Below are 16,012 nucleotides of genomic sequence, written 5' to 3'. Positions count from 1 at the left end.
AAGATGTGATAAAAATTAAGTTAAAAGATTTAAAAACTGTTTGATTTGTGGTCGTTGTGGTTTCACGACGTTAAGAGGAGAGAGTCGTGCGCCCAGACGCTCACACTGTCACTTTAACCCAATGCATCATGGGAGATGTAGTTCAATAATCCGCCAAACCCAGAAAGAGTAGCGTCTCTGAGCTTCATTGTTTTGTACATAAATAATTTAGCCTTTGTTCAGTTATTACGGTCCGACACCGGATTCTCTGGAAAGCTACACCGCTAAAGACGAGCTTTAGCTGGTATTTTTCTTAGAACTGAGCGACTTTTTCAGCAGAATTCAGAACAAGGAAGCGAAAACTTTAACCACTTCTGATTGGTCAGACTGATGACATGTGATTAAGATCCCAAGAATGATTGGTGGAGACAGTTAAAGGGGCGGAACTTTTCCTAACACAGCTGAAGCTGCAGCTAAATCGCGGTACCGTCATTCTTATCAAAATGTATTTAATAGAATCAAATAAACGAAAAGAAAAAAGTATTTTACGATCTTTCATATTCCTAATTTCTTAGTGTTTTATCAGGGCCTGTAGGGATGAACAAAGAACTGAAATCCTGGAGATGGAAAATGTTGTTAAATCAGTTAATGAGGGCAATTTCCCACGGCACACTTGACCATCTCCCACGGCACACTGGTGTGCCGCGGCACACTGGTTGAAAAACACTGAGTTAGACCAGTGACGTGCAGTCAGGGGAGGAAAGAGGCAACACTTCATCGTGAATTAGTGTGGTCAAGGTCTTACAATGGTACGAGTGTGTGGTATTTATACTACTGTTTAATAAAATATTAGAGGTGACTGCCACTATGTGCTGACCACACAGTCTGCTACTGCTTCTCCGGTCAACAGAGTTGTGTTTCTTTTTTGGAAAATTTATGTAATTATCTTCTCCAATTTTGACATCAAGTTCCCGACCATTTCCCTGGTTGTGGCAATAACTTGGCCTAACAACAAATCAATCATCTGTGTCAATCCTCTGTGGAGGCTAACTTCCACACCAAGAGTCCTGCCAACAACTCTGAGACGAATTACTGATGATTTCATAAATTAATGGCAGATCAGACTAACTAATTTATGCGCTGTTGTCATGATAATACTGCTGTGGCGACACTATCAGCTCAAACACTGACACACAACTGCTGCTCTGCTGCTGGACATAGGGATGCAGAATAATAATAATATAATAAGCTTTATTTATATAGCACCTTTCAATATATAGAATCACAAAGTGCTTTACAGTAAACCTAAAGGCAAGAAACACACGATATAATACACATATAAAAATAAGACAAGGTTAAGAGAACGCCATTTTAAAAAGATACGTTTTAAGCTGCTTTTTAAAAGAAAGTACTGAGTCCACAAATTTGAGGCTACGGGGTAGGGAATTCCAGAGAGATGGAGCGACTGCTGGGAAGGCTCTGTCACCTTTTGTTTTCAACCGAGTTCTTGGAATAACCAGCAGACCCTGGTCACAAGATCTCAGGGACCTGTTGGGAGTGAAAGGCTGTAGGAGGTTTGTTATGTAAACCAGTGCTTGGCTCTTCAAAGCTCTGTATGTTAGTTCCAGGATTTTAAAATTTGTGTCGGCTGCTGCTTTTTGAAAGTGCTATATAAATAAAGATGAGTTGAGAGTTGAGTAAAATGCACTCGGTAACGGATGGGGAGCCAATGAAGCTGATTCAGCAAGGGGGTGACATGTGAATACTTAGAGGATTTTGTTAAGAGCCTAGCAGCAGCGTTTTGCACAACTTGAAGCCGTTCCAGAGATTTTTCATTTAAACATGTGAAAATGGAGTTGCAATAGTTGAGGCGTGTTGAAATAAAAGCATGGATGAGCATTTCCATTTCTGAGCGTGACAGAATAGGACTTAGTTTAGCAATATTCTTCAAATGATAGAAACAGGAGGGAACAAGTGAGTTAATATGACAGTCGAGAGATAATACAGGATCTAAAATAACACTGAGGTTCCTCACAGAGGGTTTAATAAAAGATGCGAGTGGACCAAGGCTCTCGACTATCTGAGGCAGGCATTTGTCCGGAACGCAGACGAGGACTTCGGTTTTAGATTCATTTAGTTGAAGAACGTTGTCACTTATCCAGCTCCTGACAGAGTCCAAACACTTGAGTAGAGTCTGTATTTTAAAAACATCCTGTGATTTAAAAGACACATATAACTGAATATCATCAGTGTAAAAGTGATAAGAAAGATCCTTAAAAGAACTTAAAATATGCTGTCTTCATGATCATCTCTTTCGTGACTGCATTCACAGTGGATCTGTTTGTGATGTTTAGCTTGACAGTGACCTTTGACCTCTGCTCCTTTAGTGATACCTCTTACTTCTGATGCTTCAGTCTACTAACAGGAGGTGAGCTGACTGCAGACTGGAAGCTGCAGAGGAAACTCAGAAAAACAAAACAGCTGAACACACAAACAAGAGACATAACTTGTCTCCTAATGACCATCCTGTCCTTTCATTAGTTCTAAGAAAGACCAAAACTCTAGCATGACCACACCCAGTGACCCTGTGATGGGGTTAGGAGATCACAAGAGGATAGGCGTCCACTCTGGTTTCTATTCTTTCTTTCCCTGTAAATGAGTCATCCAACTGCTGGTGTCCCCCCTGGAGGATGCAAATATGGACTGAATCCCGCACCTCTGAGACTGATGAAGCCACTTAGACGACAGGCAAAATGTTTCAAGGAAGAAGAATTTTAGTCCAGTTGTTATGGCTCAACTTCACGACAACAGCATCTGGATGAATGAGAACTGTCACAGACTGATAACACAAACTTCAGTGGTATAATGTTTCCACCAGATGGCAGCTTTCCCCTTCTCCATCACATTTAGATAATGCTGAACAGAGCTCTGATTGTCTGTGAGTAGAGAGGAGTAGGTGAAGATCCAGGAGGTTGAGTGTTACCCTTCAACTCTCTCATGATGACCCCCGTAAGGATGAAAATCTCTGCTCACTTCAGCCTTTCCAAGACCAACTCAAACTCTGCTTATTAATTCATGTTCATGTTAATTCATGTGTCACACAGCTGGTCCTGGCCCTGGTTCTTTTCCTGGTCCGCCTCGTCCTGTGATTTTAGACACTTTCTCGCCTGTTTCCCTCCCTGAGCTAGTCAGATTAGTTGGCACAATGAAGTCATCCTCTTGCTCCCTCGACACGTTGCCAACTTCTCTGCTCAAAGATGTCTTCCAGTCCATTGGTCCCTGTGTCCTGTCAATAATGAACTCGTCTCTGCTGTCTGGTCAAGTCCCTGAGCACTTTAAGGAAGCTGTTGTACTTCCTCTCCTTAAAAAACCTGGGCTTGACCCCTCCCTCTTGAGCAGTTTTAGACCCATTTCTAACCTTCCTTTCATGTCTAAAATTTTAGAAAAGGTTGTTGCCAAACAACTTACAGCTGCTCTCGACAGTCATGGGATATTTGATCATTTTCAGTCAGGCTTTCGCAGAGCTCACTCCACTGAAACAGCCCTTCTCAGAGTCACTAATGACATCCTGATGCAGGGTGATGCAGGAAAATGCTCTGTGTTACTGTTATTAGACCTGACCGCAGCCTTTGACACTGTGGACCATAACATCCTCTTGGACAGGCTGAAAAACTGGGTTGGGGTCTCCGGATCAGCCTTAAACTGGTTTTCATCATATTTGACTGGCAGATCTTTTTCTGTTGTCTTCTCCAAGTTTAAGTCTTCTTCTGCTCCTCTCACTTCTGGTGTGCCCCAAGGCTCAGTTTTGGGACCTTTATTGTTTATTTTATATCTGCTGCCTTTACAGCATATTTTAAGTTCTTTTAATGACATTTCTTATCACTTTTATGCTGACGATATTCAGCTTTATGTGTCTTTTAAACCCCAGGATGTTTTTAAAATACAGACTTTACAAAAGTGTCTGGACTCAGTTAAGAGCTGGATGAATCACAACTTTCTCCAACTCAATGAAGCCAAAACTGAGGTCCTAGTTTGTGCTCCTGACAGTTGTCTCCCCAAGATAATCCATGAGCTCGGCTCACTTGCTTCTTTTATCAAGCCCTCTGTCAGGAACCTAGGTGTAACTTTAGACCCGGTTTTATCCCTGGACTCCCATGTCGGGTCACTCGTTCGCTCTTGTTTTTATCATCTAAAAAACATTGCAAAATTGAGTCCAGTTGTGTCCCGTTCTGAGATGGAGATGCTCATTCACAGTTTTATATCCTCCCGTCTCGACTATTGCAACTCCATCTTCACATGTTTAAGTAAAAAATCTCTAGAACGGCTCCAGATTGTCCAGAACGCTGCTGCTAGGCTTTTAACCAATTCATCCAAGTTCTCACACATCACCCCGTTGTTAATGCAGCTGCACTGGCTCCCCATTCACTACAGAGTGCATTTTAAAATCCCGGTCTTAACATACAGAGCTCTTAATGACCAAGCACCAGTCTACATAAAAGACCTGGTGCAGCCATACACTCCCAGCAGGTCACTGAGGTCATGTGACCAGGGTCTGCTGGCTGTTAAGAGAACCCGTTTAAAGACTAAAGGAGACAGAGCCTTTGCCACGGTGGCCCCATCCCTCTGGAACTCTCTTCCTCTCAGCCTCAGATCTGTGGACTCAGTGTTTTCTTTTAAAAAGCAGCTAAAAACATATCTTTTTAAAATAGCTTTTTCTTAATTTCTTTTTAACATGTGTTTTTATTGTGTTTTACTGTTGTTTTATCGTGTTGTACTGTGAAGCACTTTGTGATTTTTATCTGGAAAGGTGCTATACAAATAAAGTTTATTATTACAAATAAAGTTTATTATTATGTTTGAGATTTGAAGCAGGTTCCTAATGACTTTCCAAGATCTAAAAAGTCTGTAACACTTGTGACACACATTTATTTAAAGCTGATTTCAGAGCACCTTTTCATAAATTATCTATCAAACTGCAGGTTCAAACATTCTGTGTAACTTCTAAACTCACGAAACAATTTCATTAACATTTTTCCATAATGATTAAAGGTGTAAAAAAACTGTTGATAAACTGAAAGCGGGGATATAAATTCAACAATCAACAAACTTTTGATCAGTAGACAAAATAAAAAGCTCCATCCACCCACCAATCCATCCGTCCGTCCGTCCATCCATCCATCCATCCATCCTTCCGTCCGTCCATCCATCCACTTTTCCACTGAACCAGGTGGTAAAAGTTGCAAAGAAGCTCAGATTTCCCTCTCCCACTTCTTCCAGCTCCTCTGGGGAAACCCCAAGACGTTCCTAGGCCAGTTGATAGACGTAGTCTCCTCAGCTTGTCCCGGGTCTTACCCAGGTCTCCGCCTAGTGGGACATGTCCAAAACAAGCATTCAGGAGGCATCTAGGCCAGATGCCACCTCACTGATTCCTTTCGATGTTGAGGAGCAGCAGCTCTCTCCGGGGTGGCCAAGCTTCACCCCTAAGAGGGTGCGCTTGTGATGTGAGGGGGATAATTACCACATTGTTTGTTCATAACTTGCGAGTGTTGGCTCCGTTCTGACCATGCCTAAATTCCACAAGCACTGTGTGTGTTTATCCAATAATAAACATTTTGTTTTGGTGCTCAGCATATTTCTCGGTGTCCATCTCCATCAGTTAGGGGGTGGGGGGTTTGAAAGTGAAGGGGGGTTGTGAGTAGGTATGGGGAGGGGGACTCTTTTAGTTTTCATGCTGGTTTATTTTAATTTTTGTGCCTATTTTTTATGATTTATTTTGTTTTGTTGTAATGTAAAGCACTTTGTTATATGCCTTTATAGCCACAAGTACTATGTAAAAAAAGTTTGATTTGATTTGATTTGCACAGAATAAGTAAGTGTCTGTCAGAGACCCTTAGGATGCCCAAACACACTACGCTCTGGTCATATAATTTCCCTTATTTCACACAGTCAAGCAGCACACAAGGAAGACATTCTTATCATTTGAACAGCACTTTCTGGCCAGTTGTGCAATCTGGAGGATTTGAGAATGGTCCAGAAAATGACTCGTCTGTGTCTTACCTAGTTCTCCCTTACTTTTACCCTCGTATGTTGTGTAAGTGTGCGCTACAATATATCGCTCGCATGTGTGTAGCAAAAAATGTGCATGAACGGCTAAAATGTTTCTCTTTGAGGCTCTGGGGTAATAAATCTGAGATAATCCCAGGCAGAGAATATTCCAAAAAACACAACAGGTTAGAAAAGTAGGAGAAAATATGTTCCATATGAAATAACATCATTTTATCATCTGTAAAAACCTAAACAGTTGTACTTACTAAAAGCAATTCCTCCTAATGGACTGTTTCCCATTTGAAAAGTTTTTACCATTAAAATGAATATGAGATTTTATTAGATTCTCTGGTTTTATTACGATCAGAATAAAATCTGTATTGAAATGAAGGGATTACGGTTAATCTGTTGATCAGAAAACCTTTTTAGCTTGCAAGCAAAGTAGTATTTCATTTATTAACTGTAAATTAATAAATGTTTAATTAATAATTAAATAATTAATACGGCAAAAAAAGAAGCAGTCTGTGACAGCTCTGTTTTTCCTTCAGTTCACTTTTCTCCATTATATTAATATCACATAAGAGATCATCAGTCCTGCCCTTCAATAAAGATTACATGAACTTTCAGAATACAATTGATTTATTTGGACAACTAAAGCTTACTAAAAATATGTTATTTTTGGTTAAAATCACATCACCTTCTCTGTGTTTCAATGCCAGCATTGCTGTTTCGCCCCAGGGGGCAGCTGGAATTTAGAGAAAGCGTTTGCATTTTGTGTGGGCAGGACAAACCGCAGCATCTTCAGGCAGAGATTTGTGTCAAACCTCAGATTCACGCCTCAAGCCATCCAACAAAAGGTGGTTCTTCAAATCCTGAATTTCTACAACAAGTACATATTAAGAGGAAACTGAGAAGGGTTATTAACTTACTGATGTTTCTGTTTCTTGGTAAATGAAACATAAATTCTTTTTAAGTGCTTCTAAATGAGAACTGTCAGGTTTTCAGCAGAACTGTCTTTTGGTCCGTTACACCTTTGGAAACTATCTACGCATTTAAGCCCACAAGCTAAATCTTTTCTGTAGGCGTTAGGCTTGGCTGAGGGAAACACTTTGTTTGAGATAACAATAAAAACTGTTGCTCAACAGTTAAGTGAAGACGGTTTGTGACACACCTGGAAATCTCCCTTGTATTTCCAGTGTGGTTTGGTCCAGGTCCCCTGTTTTTGTCTGAAAGGTTTCTCAATGCTCAAAAAATGTTACACTAGCATTTTCTCAGGGAGCCTTAGATCTTCAAGTACTGAAGAGACAAACGGAGACATTTTTGGAGGAAATGTCAAAAAAACTAAAGAGTTTAAAGCTGAGCTACTTTCTCTTGATAATGGAGGCTGGGTAGCTCAGTTGGTAAGGTGAGAGGCTATCACGCAGGAATCCAGGGTTTGATTCCCAGAGGGGAATACACAATGGTACTGGGTCAATTACCATACCAATGGCGAACAATGAACACCACCCAGTGAGGGCCCTTAGGCAAGATCTTTAACACTACTGCCTAACAACTAAAGGCCCGTACACACCGGGACGAATTTCGCACGCGATTTTCGCCGACGTTTTACGCCTCGTGACTAAACAAAGGGCACCAATGAGAGTGTGCACACCGACGCGAAAAAACGCCACGCGTCAAAGCGTCAAAAAAAAAAAAACGCCTCGGGTTCGTTTTTTTTTTTCGACGCGTCGCGTCGAAATCTACTCGACCAATGAGAATGCCGCTTTTGCCCACGTGTCTGGAGCTTCTGAAGTTACAGTAAAACACAACTTGGGGGCGCTCAAACACAAAACTGTCTTGCTGAGCACACATACCAGCGAAGAAGATAGACGCCAAGTAGCGTCTACACTGCCGCGAAGAAATAATGACCGACATTCTAAAATATCCCCGAACCAAGCACCAGTTGGAGCTACTGGTGCTTGAAATATTCATGTTTTCTTTGTTTGATTCTGACAAGCGTGTAAATACTTGCTCTCTTTTTCTGAGTGAAAAGCGACTTTAAGAAGCGTAAAGTTGCGCAGCGCCACCTCGTGTACAGGAGTATTTCTGTTTACATTAAGCGCCATCTAACGTCAGGGAATGAAATTGCATGTTCGCTCGGCTCATCGTCAGCGAAAATCGCCTGGGTGTGAACACAAAAAACGTGGCGAAAAACGCTGGCGAATAACGCCTGGCGAATATTCGTCCCGGTGTGTACGGGCCTTTAGGCTGCAGCTTACCGCTCCCTCAGAGGATGGGTCAAATGCGGAGAAGAATTTCCCCAATGTGGGATCAATAAAGTATCAATTATAACTGCAGTGGTTAAAGTCCCACTCTGATCATCTCTTGATCTATTTTCAAAGTGTTCTTTAAATTATAATGATGCTGTTTTTAGCCAAAATCATAAAACCTGTGTCAATTTCCCTGGAGTGGGTCTTTAAAGAAAGAAGACTTTTGCATTTGTCACCTTTGTCTGCCCTGATGTTTTTAATCCATAATTGTCTTACGTTAGCGTGGTGGTGACATGGGGCTTTTCCCTTGCAACATGGGGGCTCCTCTGAGTTCTCTGTCCCCATCCTCATGTGCATCCTTCCTAATGATGGAGAGGATTTAAATCCGCTTCATGTCCACATCAACATTTTTCCATCCTTTGGTTTTACCTGGAATGGAATCCTTTCATTCTAATAAATGGAAGTGTTTTAGTTTTCCAAAGCTCAGACTTGCTTTCAGCTCTTTCATATACTGATTGAGTCGAGCCGACCTGCTGTGTCCTTATTGATCTTTGATGCTATCCAGCTGATCCGCCACAACTTTACATCAGCGATAAACTTCTTACATTGTTCTCTTGGAGTTGCCTCAGGGCCCAAAACCAGGTGAGCTTTGCTGCTTCACTGATGATGAATTTGAAAGAAGAAAAAAACGGATGGAGGAAATATTTTCTTTAGCTTCTTTATATTTTGTTAGGGCTGCACCAGGGCTTGGAGATTAGTGCTCCTGCCTCACAACAAGAGGGGTTTGGTTCAAATCCCAGTTGAGTCTTTTCTTTGTGGAGTTTTGTCTGATCTCTGTGCATGCATAGGTTTTCTCTGGGCACTTCCTCACACAGTCGATGACATTCTTTAAAGGTTAATTGAGGTGCATGTGTGTAGGGGTGTACCTCACCCTCCCTCAACAGTAGCTGGGACAGGCTCCATCAACACCACGGCCTGGAAAGGGGTTCACTGGGTTCAGAAAATGAGTGGCTGAACAGATTTCATTAGGAACAAAAAAAGTGAAACTGCTTTGATAGTTTGTTAAATCTCTTGTGTGGAAAACTGGTTGATGTTTTAACTAACATTGGTTGCTAAGTTACTGAATTGAGGAGAATTTTTATTTGCAAAAGGCTCCCAATGATTATGATCAGTATATTTCACTAAACGTTAACTTGACAATGACAAACGTGTCCTCCACACCTGTGCCTTATTGTGGCGAAATACAAACGTATCACAGTTGGCGGTTGGCATATTACACAAATCTCATTTCCAACTTGAATTTAAGTTAAAATCTCTATCTCTATCAAGCATGATCTTTTTCCCGGCTCAAAGGGGGGGGGAAAAACAGGCCAGACTTCACACAGTTGTTTTGGCTCTCTGGTCCATGAAGTGAAGATAAACAAAAGCAGACATTTCTGTCTAATCTCTGCAGTGGATGACCTCAAAACACGTCTGAACACGAAGCTTACAAGAAGTGTCCTGCACAAAAAAACAATGGAGCGGAAATTCCATACATAGTCCATGCAAACACAAACTTTAAAAGTAATTTGTTCCTAAAAATGTCTCTCCTTTTTACCGTTTACAGTTTGTTACATACGATTGTCTTTTATTATCATGTGAAAATACTTCATTTCTATCAACAGTTCATCGTCAGACTACAAAAGCATTTATTTGTGCGATGAGATTAGTTGTGCGGAAGACCTCCTGTGTGGTTTTGGTTCCTAAGACAACAAGTGACACTCTACTACTACAGACTAGCAGACTGAACCTCAGTCTGACAAAGACCACAGCCTTTCTGCTGTGTTTTTTTATCTCTCCAGCGGGTTCTATGAACCCCATCTGGCCGGCATCTCTAAGGGACAAGCTGGAAGATGCTGGAGTGAATGAACTCCTAGCTGCCTGGACAGCTGGCTAAAATCCCCAACAGGCCAGAAGATGTGACACCATGGAATTGTGCATCTGTGATGGGAGTTTCCAGCTCTGAAGCTCCTTGGGAATTTCTTCTCCCTTCCTCTTCTCACTCTACACATCAAACTTCACCTACAACACCAGCAGCTATCACCTCCAGAAGGTCTGGCTCAGCAATTGCTGGCTGAGAGGAATAAGGGTTGCTCAGTGCCAACTGTCCCGCCCACATCTCAGAATTAAATTTCCAATGAACTAAAAAAAAGCTTGGGTTACTCGTTCAATCCAATTCTTGGGTTTTCATTTTGGGATCATTTTTTGGTTGCTTTTTGGAGCAATGCTCATTTTTTCGGGTTATAGTGGTTTTATCTTAACTCAATTTGTGTGTTTTTTTCCTGAAGGACCTCTGGTGGCGCCCGCGGTGCAGCGCCCAAGGCAGCCAGTTCCTACCAAGAAGCGCATCGCCAACCGATTGTTGGTCACGTATCTCATCAAATTAAAAAGAAAAATGTTTACCTTGCAGTTTTGCTATATATGTCCATTAGAATACACCTCAAGAAACACATCCTCCAAGTGCAAAAAGTTTTTTTTTTCTATACAAGTGAGTTATTTAGAAATTGTTGTGTTTCCATTCGATTAATTTAGTATCATAAATCCAATTTGCGCAATCTCATAGTCAATGAAAACGCAGTAATCTTTTGTCAGTCTCGCTTAAAAGTCCCACGGCTTCTTACTATTACTTCCTCTGTTTTGTTCTTGTGCTCTCGTTCCTGTAAATGGGCTCCGGTAAGGACTGTCGTTGTTTAGAGATTATGTTTACTGGACGAATGTCGGTTTCTGTCAGCAGTTAGAGGTGAGTTTGCTCATGGATTAAGCCTTTCTTAAAGAAGACTAGAATGACTTTGAATGTTTTCAAATGCCTGTTTGTTTTGCTTCATGTCCTAAATCCTTACTCATTTTTCAACTAAAGAGCCAAGTCACATTGTTGCAGGTATAGATAGGACATGTGGGATTATCATAACATTACAGCTGTATTTACTCTCTTTTCTGTTGCAGCTTCACAGGTGCAGCAGCGCCAATCCAAATGAAAGAAATCTTTTCAAACATCAGCTTCATCTGTCCACCTAACAACAAAGTTCCTGTTGGATAAAATTTAACAAAACCCTATCAAAATGACTAAGTAAATACTGCTTCCTCACAGACTGAGACTTTAAAGGTTAGACTAAATCAAGATTGTGGTCAAGATCCCTGACGTTTTTCAGAGGATCTTTACTATCATGCTCTGAACCGGACACAGCAGCCATGCTAATGAGAAGCAAAGTGAGGACCAAGCTTTTTAGCAAGCGTCACATCTAAGCAAAGAAACTAAGAACTGCTGGTGAAAAGTTTCAACTTCAGTCAGTCTAGAAAGGACTTTTACAACCATTGATAAGGTTAGAATAAGAGGTTAGAAGGGGCTAGAGCAGGGGTCCCCAAACTGCGGCCCAGGGGCCGGACCCAGCCCGCCCATCCATTTGACCCGGCCCTCTGAACCTTACCAGAGAGAGGCCCCCCCCTTTGTTTTGCATTATCACATAGCGTGGCCACTCAATTGAGACTCATGGAATCATGGAAAACTGAGGCGAAGTGGCCCTTCCCAATGGAATCCATGGAATTGTTTCCTCACATCAATAAAGCTTGTTTCAATTGAAATGTGAGCCAAGTTAAAAATGTTGCTACTTCAACCTCACTTTGCCCCTGTCATAGAACTTGAACGTGAACCATGGACCCCCCCCCCCATCAGAACGGAAAAATGACAAAAAGGTTAGGTAAGGGAAACATTGATTCAGAATGCAGGTATTTAATCTAGGGAGTTGATCAGAGAGAACAAACAGTGGTCTCACTAGGCTAGCCTCCTGAAAGCCTCCAAAACTGGATTATCAGGAAAGAACACAAAAACCTTAATAGACTGCTCATATGAGTCATTTAAGAGATTCTGCTCTAATAACTGAAGTTGAACATGTATCTAATATTGTGCATGGACAACAGAAGCTTTATTTCTGTGAACAACCCACAGAGATTGATTTGGTCATTTATTTTATAAAGAAAAATACTGTTATTTTATATTTAACCAGAAAGGGGGATTTGTTTTTAATTGGTTTCATAAATAGTGTTATTATATACTGTATTTGATTGTTGTTCTTTCTTTTGGTAAAGAACCCAGAGAGGACTATTTGATATCATATTGGGTTATTAATATTTGGTTATGTGTGGCTTTCTGGGAAACAATGCATTTCTACATTTAGGCACCCCTGTGATCGTCACACTTTTTCTGTTTCAAACTGACCCAGGCCCCCAATCAGAAAATGGAAATGTCAAGTGGCCCTCACTGGAAAATGTTTGGGGACCCCTGGGCTAGAACTATAATCATTTGATGCTTTCAATTCCAACTGAAGAGAAAGACTGAAACATTTTTAACTGGAGGTTGACTTTTCCAGCTTAAAAAGAGTATTTGGGCTGTAGTTGGAGAGATTAACTTTTTTTACGTTAATCTAACTTAATTATTTAGTTTGGTGAAAATAAATCATTTTTTTGAGTTCATTCAACTTAAAAATAACACGTAGTTGTCTGACATAGTTATTTTACTTTCAATCAATTTGATTCAATTAAGTTGGTGTAACTTTGGTGTGAAGCTGTCAATGCGTCATGACGTTATAACGTAAGGCAGCGCAAGGAATTATGGGATACATTTTCTTTGCCCATCTGGGGAGATTAGGGTTTAAGTGTGCCTCCTTTTCTACCCATCCGTCCATCCATTTATCTACCTTCTGACGTACATCACATCATACGCATGTGCAGTGACGTATGCATCAGATGATGTTCAATTGGCCGTTCTGCATGTCAATCAAGTCAAGTATTTCTCGTGAGGATTTTGATTCGCTGATAGATTTTTTTCAGAAATGTATTTTTATTTTTTGGTTATTTATCTTATCCGGCCTGCGATCTACCCTCATGTACTTGCAGATCGACTACTCGATCTGGATTGACATAATGAGCACCTCTGGTCTGTCTGCTAGTCAGTCTTTTTTGACATGACTCTCTTCATATAATGTTCATATCATGCCACATGTCTGCCTGTATCCGGACCAGGGACAGGGATTGGGAACACCGGAGCATCCGGTAAAAAACCCACATTTGTGGACACGGACACACACTAAAAACAAATAATTCACTTTTTACTTTGACAGCAGTTTTTAAGCTAAATTTTTCCCAACTCATATACCCCTGGTATCTTTTTAAACCTATACTATTTTTTTACAAATTTTACAGTTGTTTTGTTTCCTTCTATCTAACTCTTGTTATCCATTAACATATAAGATACAAGAACATATAAGAAACATATAAGAAAGGCCAAACCTTGGAGATACTTTTTTTGTGGTTTTAAGCTTTTTTTAAATTCCTACAAGCTAACCCCTGTTATCGATACCCCCCCCCCTCCGCTTTTTCAGCAGTTTTAAGCTAATGTTTTTCCTACTATATTTTTCTAACTAACTAAATGGTAAATGGTGCATGCTTGTAAAGCGTTTTACAGACACAAACCGGTTTTCCATTCACACACACACTAGTGTTGAACCGCTGGCGCCAACCTTCCACCAGAGGCAAGGTGGGGTTCACTGTCTTGCCTAAGGACATCTCAACACATGGGAAGGACAGGGCGTGAATCGAACCTGCAATCTTCAGATCTACCGCTGCCCCACGGCCACCACTAACTAAAAAACCCTCCTTTTTTTTTGTTTAACTTTTTTTTTAAAATCCTACCGGTTAAACAACTACAGAACTACTCCTTCCTCCGACGGAAGAAGTTTCAGAACCTTCTAAAAACACCGCGCTTCTGTGATTTTATCAGGTGCTTTTGGAAGCTGGAGGCAATGTCATTGACCACGTCAGAGTTGAAGACAATGAAAAATGATGATGGACTTCAGCACATTGTTCTCAACATACAGCTTTGCTCTTTTGGCTCTTTCTTTGATGTGCTTTACACATGCATGGCGGCTTTTACAGATCGCGTCCTCATTCTGTTTGCAATTGCTTTAACATATGGAGGACTTCGTTTTTGTATTCTGGTTCGTAAATTGAGTAATGCAGAACCAGACTTTTCTTTCTTGGCTTCTGGGTCTTGGTCCACAGCACATGTGTCAAACTCAAGGCCCGGGGGCCAAATGTGACCCTCCATGTCATTTTATGTGGCGAGCATAAACGTTTTTAATTTCTTAAAATAAAAAATAAAAATTGGTGTTTATTTATTCATTACCAAGGGGAAATTAACTTAAACCATCGGATTGGACAACTATACATTAGGACTTAAACACTGTCCATATAACCTAACCTGACAGATTCAAATGTAAAATGATTTATGCTAGAGTAACAAGCAAACATGTTTTCTATGCAACTTTAATTAACACTTTAAAAAGTTATAATAAATAAATATTCAGTTATTCAACATTAAGGAGTAGTTACATTCATTTCTCATTACATTTAGTTATATGTATAAGTTGTATCTGCCCCTTTGAGGACAGCCACTATGCTGATTTGGCCCTCAGTGAAAATGAGTTCGACACCCCTGGTCCACAGCATAGGACTTTAATTTATCAGTCCATTTTTTCAGCTTTTAAGTGCACACCGCCAGTTTTGCAGCAGCAGCTCTTGAATTTGCAGCTTCAAGGAAAGCTACTGCATCCTGAAGGAGAGCTGTTGCTGTTCTCAATTGCTGCTGTTTTTTAGGCTCTGGACGTAGACTCTGATGTTGTCGGCGTACGTCTCTAACCTTTGAGACAATAATTTGATGCTTTGAGTGGTTGCCTTTAACGGATCTTTCAGGGCCACATTCAGTTGTGTTTCTGTGGTGCTTGTCTTTTTGTCCCGTGTCCTCAGTCATTTGATGCCAATTTCAATTCTCTGGACTTAGCTCATCTCTGAGCTCGTGCAGTTTCTCTTCCTTTCATTCTAGAAGGCTTCCCTGTCGCCAAATACCGGAGTATTTTGGTGTTTCCATTTGTAGCTGGTTGCATAGGGCGCCGCCATCTTTGTTTACATCCTGGTTCACGGCACTTCCAAGGGTCTTTTTCGCGCCGGCGCCATCATGGACTGAACGCATGCCGAGGCTAGCGTCTGAGGCCTTCTTGCTGTGTGTTGCTTCATGGTATATTTCATTATTTGCATGCCAAATGTCACAATCAGTATTTTTCCTCACGTTAACACAAACATTCCCACCAGAGTCCCTGATTCTTCTGCATATTGTTGGTGTCAAAAGAGCCAGTTTTTTGTGATACTCCTATTTCTGGTTTTGCCTACTTAACTTGAAACATGAAGCTGTAAAACTTAAGTCTGATTTTTGAATTTCAACATAAATATATTAGACTAATTTAGTGTGTAAAGGCATTTTCAGGAGTTATTCAGGCCTTTTTAGGTCACCTTTCCCATATTATTTTGTTTTGTCATGCCGATTTATCTTGTGGCATTAAACTTAAAAGTGTTATTCTTTTCTTGGACGGTGTGCTTTCAGCTGCAGCAGAATTTACTTTACTTAAAGACACTCTGCTTCTTCTGGATGCACCTCATTTAAAGTGAATCTACAGCCTTTCCCTTTGATGTGGTGCGCTATCAGATTGTGGGCGGCACGGCCGACCACAAGCCTGCAGCGACGTCTGAGTACGCGCTAACACAACATGAACTTTCATCAGCACAAAGAAAGCCATCAACAGATACAATTCCATTTTCCTGATCTGTGCCTGGAGCGATCCAAGTGAGGAAAAATGGCTGTGCCCATTTTCAGT

This window comes from Oryzias latipes, chromosome 9 (genome assembly GCF_002234675.1).
Source record: "Oryzias latipes chromosome 9, ASM223467v1".
Lineage (NCBI taxonomy): Eukaryota > Metazoa > Chordata > Actinopteri > Beloniformes > Adrianichthyidae > Oryzias > Oryzias latipes.
Note: the sequence above shows the minus strand (reverse complement) of the source record.